Source organism: Rhincodon typus, unplaced genomic scaffold (genome assembly GCF_021869965.1).
Source record: "Rhincodon typus isolate 14 unplaced genomic scaffold, sRhiTyp1.1 hic_rhity00003063, whole genome shotgun sequence".
Lineage (NCBI taxonomy): Eukaryota > Metazoa > Chordata > Chondrichthyes > Orectolobiformes > Rhincodontidae > Rhincodon > Rhincodon typus.
Genome location: NW_025968701.1, coordinates 3,661 through 14,569, shown reverse-complemented (window position 1 = coordinate 14,569; position 10,909 = coordinate 3,661). Strand labels below are relative to the sequence as shown.

The following is a 10,909-nucleotide window of genomic DNA, read 5'->3' as shown; positions in this document are numbered from 1 at the left end:
ACACACACACACACACACACACACACACACGTAAATGCACACACACGAACACACACGGGTGCACACACATACACACACGTGTACACACATACACACAAGCACACAGACACACGTGTACACACACACCACACACACACACACACACAAGTACACACGCACACGTATATGTACACACACGCACACACATGTACACGCACACACACACGTACACGCACATCACAAACTGCCAGTCCCAATGAGGTAAATGAACAAAGGCATCTCAGAACAAAACTACAACAACAATCAGTAGAAGTTGTGCCATAGGTATACAAGGCAATAGATAAAGCAAATCAAACACTCACCTTTATTTCCTAGGTGGTAGGAAGGTCTTCCACGTGACTTGAATTATTGTGCGGGAGAGTTGTGTACTGTCAGCCTTAGGAATGAAGGAACAGGACTGGGTTATTCAGAACGGCACGGTGGCTCAGCGGTTAGCCCTGCTGCCTCCCAGCACCAGGGACCCGGGTTCGATTCCACCCCCCGGGTAACTGTGAAGTTTGCATTTTTCTCCCTATGTCTGCATGGGTTTCCTCCCACAGTCCAAAGATGTACAGGTTAAGTGGATTGGCCATGCTAAATTGCCTCATCGTGTCTAGGTGAGGTGGATTGGCCAGGCTAAATGGCCCCGTAGTGTGCAGGCTAGATGGGTTAACTATGGTAAATGCAGGGCTATGATGGGATGCTCTTTGGAGGTTGGGTGCGGACTCGAAGGGATTCTCTCATTTCGATATGGGCCCAGTTTGTCTAATCTGTCTTCAGAGGACAGTGCTGCCATCCTGGGAAAAAGTCTGGTGAACCTTCATTGCACTCTCTCAATGGGTCAATAATATCCTTCCTGAGATGAGGAACCAGCCAAAACAACATACAGTACTCCAGGTAAAGTCCGTAAAGTTGAAGCAAGACTTTGCACTCCTGAACTCAAGTCCTCTTGCAGTAAAACTACATTAGCCTTTCTAACGGCTTGGTCCCTTTATACATCCACTCTCTCACAATCTCTTACGGTTAACAAATACTGTGCACATCTGTTCCTCCCATCTAAGTGGATAACCTCACATTTTTCCACATTATCTTCCTTCTGCCATATTCTTGCCCATTCATTTAGTCTGTCCAAACCCTCCTGAAATCTTTTTTTTTAACATCTTCCTCACAACTCACATTCCAGCTTAACTTTGTACCATTTGAAAATCTGGAAATATTACATTTGGTTGTCACCTTTAAATCATTGTGAACAGTGGCGAACCCATATAAGATTATCGCAGGTTACAAAGAGATCTCGATCAGTCAGGACAATGGGCTGAAGAGTGGCAGATAGAGTTTAATTTGGATAAATGAGAGGTATTGCATTTTGGTAAAACAAACAAGGACAGGACTTGTAGGGCCTTAGGTAGTGTTGTAGAACAGAGAGACCTAGGGGTTCAGGTGCCATAATTCTTTGAAATTTGCATCACATGTAGACAGGGTGGTTAAGAAGGCATTTAGCACGCTTGCCTTCATTGCTCAGACCATTGATTAAAGGGGTTGGGATGTCATGTTGAGGTTGTACAGGACATTGATGAGGCCTCTTCTGGAGTACTGTGTGCAGTTCTGGTTGCCCAATTACAGGAAGGATATTATTAAGCTGGAGGGGATTCAGAAGAGATTTGCCAGGACGTTGCCGGGTATGGAAAGTTTGAGTCATAAGGACAGGCTGGGGCTTTTCTCACTGGAGCGTAGGAGCTAATGTAGAGGCTTATAAAATCATGAGGGGTATAGATAAAGTGAATGGCAGGTGTCCTTACCCTAGGACAGGGGATTTCAAGACTAGGGGACATATTTTTAAGGTGAGAGGGGAAAGATTTAAAAAAGTCATGGGGGCAATTTTTTTTTACACAGACAGCAGTTCGTGTGTGGAATGAACTTCCAGAGGAAGTTGTGGATGTGGGTACAGTTACATGTTTAAAAGACAAATTTTCGCTAAGACTTTAAAAGACATTTGGATGAGTACATGAATAAGAAAGATTTGGAGGGATATGGGGCAAGCGCAGGCAGGTGGTACTTGTTTAGTTTGGGATTATGGTTGACGTGGACTGGTTAGACCGAAGGGTCTGTTTCTGTGCTGTATGACTCTATGTACTGATCCTTGTGTACATCGCTAGTCACAGCCCGCCAAAATGAGAACAACCCGTTCATTCCGACTCTCTGTTTGCCAATCCTTAATCCCTGCTAGTCCATTGCCTCCTATCCCGTGTGCTTTAATTTTAGCTAACCAATCTATGTGGGGACTTATATCAAAACCTTCTGAAAATCCAAGTCTACCCTCTATCGATTTTGTTAGTGACATCCTCAAAATAAAATGTCCAGCAGCTTCATCAAGCAGAATTTCGCCTTCGAACATGCACGCTGACATGTGCCCCAATCGTGCCATTTTTCTCCAAGTGTTATCCAAGCCTTACTCTTTCCTGAAGGAAGAGAGAAATCCTTATCTGGCCTGGGATTCATCTGACTCCAGGCAGACAGCAACGTGACTATTGGCTGTGTTTAGGAACGGTTTAGCTAGCTACTGAGCTTGTGAGGTTGATTAAGGGGTAGGCAGTGGGTGCTGGTCCAATGACAGCCATATTTAAAAATTCTGTCAATCTGACCTGTCTTGGTCTAGGGATGAGTCTAGATCCTTTGGAGGGAAATGCGGATGCAATAGGTGCCCCCCCCCGGGGGTGTCTTCATGCTTATGCTCCGCATGTTCCATAACACGATGCTGAACCATCTTCCATACCTTTGGACCCAGAACCGCCTCGTCCACCCCAATTCGACCGAATCGATCTTCAAGCTAGGCGAGTCTCTCAGTCTCTGTGGGGAGGAAACCTTCCCGAGGGACTCAGGTGAAAAGTAGGACAGTCGTTCTAAACCTTGCTGTAAATCACACTCGGAGTATTCTCTGGATACCGGATTATTAAAAAAAAGAAAGATGTAGAGAAGATTTAACCAGAAATGTCTGGGGATGCCTATTTGGAAGAGATTGACAGACTGGGCCTCTTCTCTCTCATAATGAAAAGCGGTGAACCAAAAGGGGCATTCAAGCCTATGGGAAGGTTCTGGTTGAATGGATACAGAAGGAATCCCCTCTTGTGACTAAGTGTATAAGTGGAGTCCGTCAATATAAAATAGTCGGCAAGAAATCCAGAGGGGAATTCAGAAGAAATTTCCCTACCCAAAGTGTGGTGAGGACATGAAAGCCATTACCACAGGGAGTGGCTGAAGTGAATGGATTATTTTCGAAATAAAAATAATTGGGATGTGGGCATTGCTGGCTGGGCCAGAATTATCTCCCATCCCCTAACTGCCACTTGACCTCAGGGCAATTAAGAGCCAACAATGTTGCTGTGGGTTTGGAGTTCACATTTAGGCCAGAGCCCAGGCAAGGACAGCAGATTTTCTTCCCTAAAGGACCTTTTGTTTACAGATCAGCTTTTAATTCCGTAAATGCTCACCATTACATAATTCCAGGTATTTATTGAATCGAATTTCACCATCCCACCATGGTGGGATTTGAAACCAGGTCTCCAAAGCATTGACGTGGGATCTCTGGCTTACCAATCCAGTGCTAATACCCCCACGCCATGTCTTCTCCTATAAATCCATCTGTGTCTGATCCCATACAATACACGGCCTTCAGCTGATTTGCCAGAACAACGCAGAGGGAACTTTACTCAGCATGTCACCCGAAACTATTGACACTCTGCTGACCTATCAGCTCCGACGCTGCCCAAGCCCTGCTGGTTTGGGTAAGCAGCCCCTTGCGAATCCTTCTGACTTGCAAACAAAAAGGGGAGAATGTGCACTGGCCCCCAATGATTTCTTCTTTCATCCTTGATTTAAAATATCACAGAAAATGGGGGGCAGGAGAAGAGGCCGTTCAGCCCTGGATTGAATAAAATCCAGATGGTCTGATTGTCACCCTCACTTTAATGCCTGTAAACATTGACTGCCTTATCAGAAGACTATCTAACTCAACTTTGAATACATTCAATGACCCAACCTTCACTGCTGTGTGGAAGAGAGAGTTCCAAAAACTAACAAACCCCTTGACAGAAAATGGTTCTTCTTAGCTCCGTCTTAAATTGGAGATCCTTTGTTTTTAAAATAAGCACCCACTGCCCCCCACCACCATCTTCCTCGAGTCTAGGCTCCCTCACAAGTAGAAATACCCTCCCATAATCCTCCCTTTTGAGTCCCCTCAGCATTTTAGTGAACATTTCAGTCTGATCTGACTCCAACTCAGAATGCATTCACATCAGACTCAAAACATTAGCACTGCTTCTCCGTCCGCAGATGCTCCGTGTTTTGCAGGCGCTGTCTGTTTTTGTTTCGGGCTTTCACAGTATTTTGTTTTTCTCCCCTCTCAGAATCTGCACTGACCATGAGTCTTCTGTGGTAGTCTATCTCTCGTCCCCCAGGGCCTCCTGCTGGAGTTATCATCAGACAGTCACACAGCATGGAAACAGACACACCCCTTCAGTCCATCCAGTCCATATCCCAAACTAAACTCGCCCCACCTGCCTGCGCTTGGCCCATAACCCTTCCAACATTTTTTGTTCGTATGCTTATTCAAATATCTTTTAAACTTTGTAACTGTACCTGCATCCCACAACTTCCCCTGGAAGTTCGTTCTTACACGAACCACTCTTCGTGCAAAGAAAAATTGCTCCCATGTCCTTTTTCAGATGTTTCTCCTCTCACCTTAAAAACATGCCCTTTCGTCTTGAAATCCCCCATCCGAGGGGAAAAAAATACCTGCCATTCAGCTTACCTATAGCCCTCATGATTTTATAAACCTCTACAGGTCACCTCCTACGTTCCAGTGATAAAAGTCCCAGCCTCTCCTGATAATTCAGTTCCTCCATTCCCTATTGGTAGGCCCAATTCCCGGTTGCAGATGCAGTGGTGATCTTCCGGGTATCCTGCCCTTTGCCCTTCGGTCACTGAGGTTTGCGGCCACTCCATCTTGGGCTGCGGCCTACGTCGTGGCACTTTCATTCCGTTCAGGAACGGGAGGCATGGGGTAGCTCTGCGATGGATCAACGGTGTAGAAAGAGGGCTAGGTGGGTATCGTGAAACCCTGCCCCTTCCTCCGCCTCCTGCCGGCCTCGCCACGTCCACGTGAGTTCCTCGCCAATGCCTCGATTCCGCCTCTCGCGACGACCGGCCGTGTGTTTCACTCTTGTTTCTCCCGCAGATGAAAATTGTCGGCGATGACCCCGACCTGCCCAGGACACAATGGCGTCAGAGCTGCCACCGAATTCTGCTTTTCGTTTTTACCCTTCGCTCTTGTAAGCCGCCCAGGACGCATCGTGACAGGAAAAGAACAATCGAATACGTCCTGCAGCGTTTCGTTTGATGGAACTGGCGACAGATGGCTCTCTCTCTTTTGTTTTTTTTGGATGAACCACTGGGCCACCATCGGTCCGTGTTTACCAGTTGTCTCTCAGGATTAAACCCAAGGCCAGCTGACCCCAACCTCCCCTCCCCGCAAGTCGCGAGGGGGAACAGGCCTCAGGCGATGGAGTATGTTGATGCATGAAGGAATTTTCATGAGCTCGGAACAAAAATAGGTGCTGATAAGGGATTCACCCGCATTCTTGGCTTTTTAATAGCTCAGTGCGCAGGATTTCCTGCGTTTCTTCAAGAACCCAGGCCTCCAGAGGAGCCCAGTTGCTATTAGTAACATCTGTGTTCTGTGTGTGTGCATGCGTGTGTGTGTGTGTGTGTGTGTGTCAGTGAGGGGTTGGAATTCCAAAAATATTCCTAATGTACCCCATGTGTAAGTGGAGGCAGCCCTGTGAAGCTAATCGCGACAAGCCATTTGTTTGAAGGTGTTACAAGTATATTCCAATTCCTGGGTATCAGGGAAAGGGATGCCTTTACCAGGCACTTAATCATACAGGGATGGGAATAAGGGGCAAACTTCCAAAATAGCTGGAGCGGACGGGTAAGACTGTGGAGGTTTCAGGCTCTGGAAATGACGGGAGCAAGTTGAGGACAAATTGAGAGGGTGCGTTGGAAAGTTCTGTTCGGCATTCCGAGTATGCCGTGCGAAAAGAGGTTGGCGTCCAGTCCTAAGTCCCACCGGCAATCATCACTGGCTGACCATTTCTCTCTAAGCCACACGTCATCCTGACGAGGGATTGCACCACTGTTCCTTCAATGTCGATAGGTCAAAATCCGGGAACACCACCTCGCTCCCAATAGCAACACTGTGCGTCTACCGATAGCACGTGGATTGCAGCGGTTCAAGAAGGCAGCTCACCACCACCTTCTCAAGAGGCAACAAGGGACGGGAATAAATGCTGGGCCCAGCCAGTGACTCTCACATCCCACAAGTTGACTTTTTTTAAAAAATTAAGCCAGTTTGAACACCAACTCTGCTCTGTAGTTGTGGGCATCTCCAGGTGAACATCCACAAAGGTTTAGTGTATGACACTGGGTGGCACAGTGGCTCAGTGGTTAGCACCGCTGCCTCACAGCGCCAAGGACCCGGGTTTGATACCTCCCTCAGGCAACTGTCTGTGTGGAGTTTGCACGTTCTCCCCCGTGTCAGAGTGGGTTTCCTCCCACAGTCACAAAGATGTGCAGGTTAGGGTGGATTGGTCATGCTAAATTGGCCGTAGTGTCCAAGCTGGGTGGATTAATGATGGGTAATGCAGGGACAGGATGGGATGCTCTTTGGCAGGTCGGTGTGGACTCGATAGGCTGAATGGCCCGCACTGTAAGGATTCTCTGTCACAGTCATGTGGCTGACCGTAGGGTTTGATGAAGTTGAAGCTTTGTCTTCTCTGTGGCTGTATAGATTTTCTAATTTCACCTTCCCACATACTCCTAACCAAACCCCCATCCCTCTCCTTTGGCTGCATCATTGTACCGCACAGGAGAAGACGAGATTTGAAAAAGCATGGGAAGGAGGAGGAGGAGGAGGACGAGGACGAGGCTCTGAATTCAGCGGGTGATGACAGTCAGTATCCTCAGGAAGAATGCTCCCTGTCAGCACAATGAGAACGGCAATTGTTTTAGCTACCGTCATGCACAGGAGTCTTCCTACAGTCCTGAAATCCTTGCTCAGTCTCTGAATTCTCCTCGAGTTCACTCAATTTAGCTTGAAGCTACAGGCTTCTCTCAACCGTCATACAATTCTTCATAATTTATCTTGAAATCACAGGATTCTCCCTGCAATCATGGAATTCGCCCGAAAACCACGGAATTCACTCTGAAATCACAGATTCTCCTTGCAATCATGAGATTCACCCTAAAAACGTGGAATTCACTCTGAAATCACAGATTCTCCCCCACAATCATGGAATTCACCAACCCCCCCGCCAAATTACTAGATTCTCCAAGCAATCACAAAGACCTTCCTGAAATCATGGAATTCTCGCAACCACCCCTCCCAAAAACATTTCTCGATTCTTCCCGCGATTGTAGAATTCTCCCTGTATTCCGCAGAGTTCGGCGCAAAGTTTCTAGGTTCGCCCTGCCAGGATTCTCCGCACAATTCCGCGATCGTCAGCTAAAATTCTCGCAGCAATCTCCGATTGGTGTTGAAATCACTTGATCTTACCTTTGTCTCTGGCCCCAAGTCAGCCTTTTAAATCCGTTTTGCAGTCATCTGGAAAGCACCCTGGTATTTCCTCCAGCTCCCATCCCTGTACTTCTCCTAGGCGATGAAGCAGCGATACTGGTTTGTGGTTAGTTGTAGTCACTGTGTCGTTCGATTTGCACTTGTATTTACGTTCCACTGCTCCGGTTTCAGCTGCAGAATTCCTTCCTCCAGCTCCAGGAGCAACGCTCCTGCAGCTCGACATTGGACAGCATCGCTGGCTGATGTTATTTTTGTATTGAAGCCAAATTCTGATGGGCTTAACAAGCTGTTGTGTTCTTTTTTCTAAAAAAAAAGACTGGTTGAGGGCCTTGTTCGGCTCCCGCAAGCACACAGGCTTTTGTACAATCTTACGTTTTTTTTAAATTCAGATTTTCTTTTGTATTAATTCTCTATAAACGGTTTAACATTGCACGTCGGCACCTGACCTCTTCCGTTTTGTACCGTCCAGACTGTATGCATGCCTCCAACCACAATAAAGTTTTGTAACTGGCACCTAGGCAGTGAAGTTGACTAATTTTGGCTTGTACTCGCTGAAGTAGGGTCCTCTTGGGGTACAGTAGTTGGGCCTTCTCCCTGAACTGAGAGACCTGGCTCCAGAGCTCCATCCCTGAAAAACGTTGATTCGACAAAACTGGTCAGATGAATGAGAGAGGATCTGATCGAGGTATACAAAGGGAATTAATAAGGTGGACGTTGACCAGATGTTTCTTCTTTCGGGACCCTCTCGAACAAGATATAGACCGAGAGGAGGTAGGTTTGAAACTGAAACAAGGAGAGCTTCTCTCAGAGGTTTGTGAATCTTTGGAACTGACTGTCCCTGAATGCAGTGGTGGCAGAGTCAGTCAACAGATTCAAGAAAGAAATAGATATGTTTCTGATGAAAAGGGGGAATAACGGGCTGTGGGACGCAGGCAGGAGAGGGGCAGGGTTGAAACTAGGATAAGATCAGCTACGATCATAGGCTGAACTGCCTACTCCTGCTCCTGAATCCTCTGTTCCTACTTGTGAGTCTCACCCTCAACTATCCCCATTCGTTCTTGGTACCAGGAACGTCGGTAGAAAGAGGATTTGTTCCCACAGGCAGAGTTTAGGGAGCAAGGAGAGAGATAGGTAAACAGGATCTCATGGGTGAGAATCCCTTGTTGCTGCCACATGCTAGCGAGTACAAAAACAGTAGATCAATGCGTGGTCAGAGAGATGGTGGCGGGGGCTGGGGGGGTGTTTTAGTCTTGAGACTGTTTTTACAGGAATGGGGCCCGTGTAGGCCGGATGGGTTGCACCAGATCAGAATTGGCCCTGTCTCCTCACAGGGCGGCTTGGCAGTTTAGAATGTTTTCATCGGACCTGACCGTCACTAGCAAAGCTGGCATACCCTGAACCTTGTTGCCTTTGAACTGAAAACAACAAATGTGGGTCAGACAGCATCCATGCAGAGAGAGAAAGCTAACTTTTCGAGTCTAGATGACTCTGAAGTGAAGTGTGGAGGGGACAGCATTTATGCGATAGTTTTGGGGGTGGGTGGTGTGTGGTGGTGGAGAAAAGATGTTGATAGTTCAGTTTTAGTGATTGGAATGTGAGAATAGCTCTTAAGCTGACTTGTCTTGCTGGGGTAGCTACATTGTTGTGTGTCTGAAGGTATATGTAAGCCTGACCATATAAAGACATCAGATTTTCCACACTAAAGGACATTAGCAAAGGTTTCTTGCAACAATCAAAGACAGTACTAATGACCTTGGAGAGATGATGGCCTAGTGTTATTATGGCTGGACTGTTAGTCCAGAGACCCAGATAACGTTCTAGGGACCTGGGTTCAAATCCTGCCACAGCAGGTGGTGGAATTGGAATTCAATAAATATCTGGAATTAAGAATCAAATGTTGGCCATGAATCCTTTGTAAATTGTTGGAAAAATCCATCTGGTTCTCAAATGCCCTTTGGGGAAAGAAATCCTTACCTGGTCTGGCCTACATGTGACTCCAGACCCACAGCAATGTGGTTGACTCTTAACTGCCCTCTGGGCAATTAGGGATGGGCAATAAATGCTGCCCCAGCCAGCGACGCCCTCATCCCATAAATGAATAAAGGAAAAAAAAATCCAACTAACTTTCAAGGAGGCTGTCACCTAGTGGTATTATCGAGGGACTGTTAATCCAGAGATCATTATGTAGCAACTCTGGATTACTAGTCTAGTAGTATGACCAATTGTTACCATTACTCCCTCATTACTTTAGGCAATTTGACAGGAGGGGCATGAGAACCATGATGGAGCAGGAGAAAGAGGCCACACAAAGGATTGGAAGAGACAGCAGTAAACTAAGAAATGTTAAGTGGTATCAGAGAAAGACGGGTGCAATACGTCCTGAAGTAGGTTTACAGTGCAAAGATTGCAAACACCCAAAGTATAGTAAAATAGTGTCAGCGAGCTGCAGATATCAAATAGAATATGACATTGTGATGTTAATAGAGATCTGGCTCAGGATTTGGGTATCCGGGGATGACGCTGCTTCAGCGTTGCTGCAACTTGATCCTCTACCACAGGTTGGTTCTGTTAGAACACTCACCACTCTCCCCACTATAACCACCACCAAGGAAAACCTAAACATAAAGGGAGGCCCAACAACTTATATTGGGTTAAAGCGGGGGAAAGTGTTAAGCAGGCAAAACTAACAGCACTTTACTTGAATGCATTTAGTGTTCAGAAAAACATAAATGAATTAATGGCACACATAGAGATTAATGATAATGATCTTATAGCCACTACAGAGACATGGTTACAAGGTGGTACTTTTCAAAAGGACAGACAGGAAGGAGAGGGTGGTGGGGGAGCTTTGTTAGTACAAGATAGATGAATGAATGGATGAATGAATGGATGGATGGATGGATGGATGGATGGATGGATGAATGAACGGATGGATGGATGAAGGAATAGATGGATGAATGAATGAATGACTGAATGAATGAAGTGAAAGTGAGTACAATGAGTATAGTAATGGAATAAATACGACAACAAGAAACACTCTTAAATCAGATGATGTTGAATCTGTATGGGTGCAAGTCAGATCGACAAGGGGAAAAAGACATAGCAAATAGGCCCTCTAACATTAGCTGTAATGGCATGTTAAAAAGGCCAGCACATTAATCATGGGGGATTTTAATTTTCATGTGGATTGGGAAAGTCAAATTGACAGAGATTGCCACAAGGAAGAATTTAAAGAAAGTATTCAGGACAGTTTCCATGAAC

At 46.2% G+C, this 10,909-nt stretch overlaps 1 non-coding gene across 1 annotated transcript in view; it reads left to right on the top strand.

The window, feature by feature from the left end:
* The window catches only part of LOC109923535, a 14,804-nt gene extending 6,643 nt beyond the window's left edge, over positions 1 to 8,161 (top strand). The window contains exon 2 of the transcript XR_007261434.1: positions 5,252 to 8,161. This is a non-coding gene — a transcript (uncharacterized LOC109923535). The remainder of the gene's footprint in view (positions 1 to 5,251) is intronic.
* Positions 8,162 to 10,909: the final 2,748 nt, after the last annotated feature.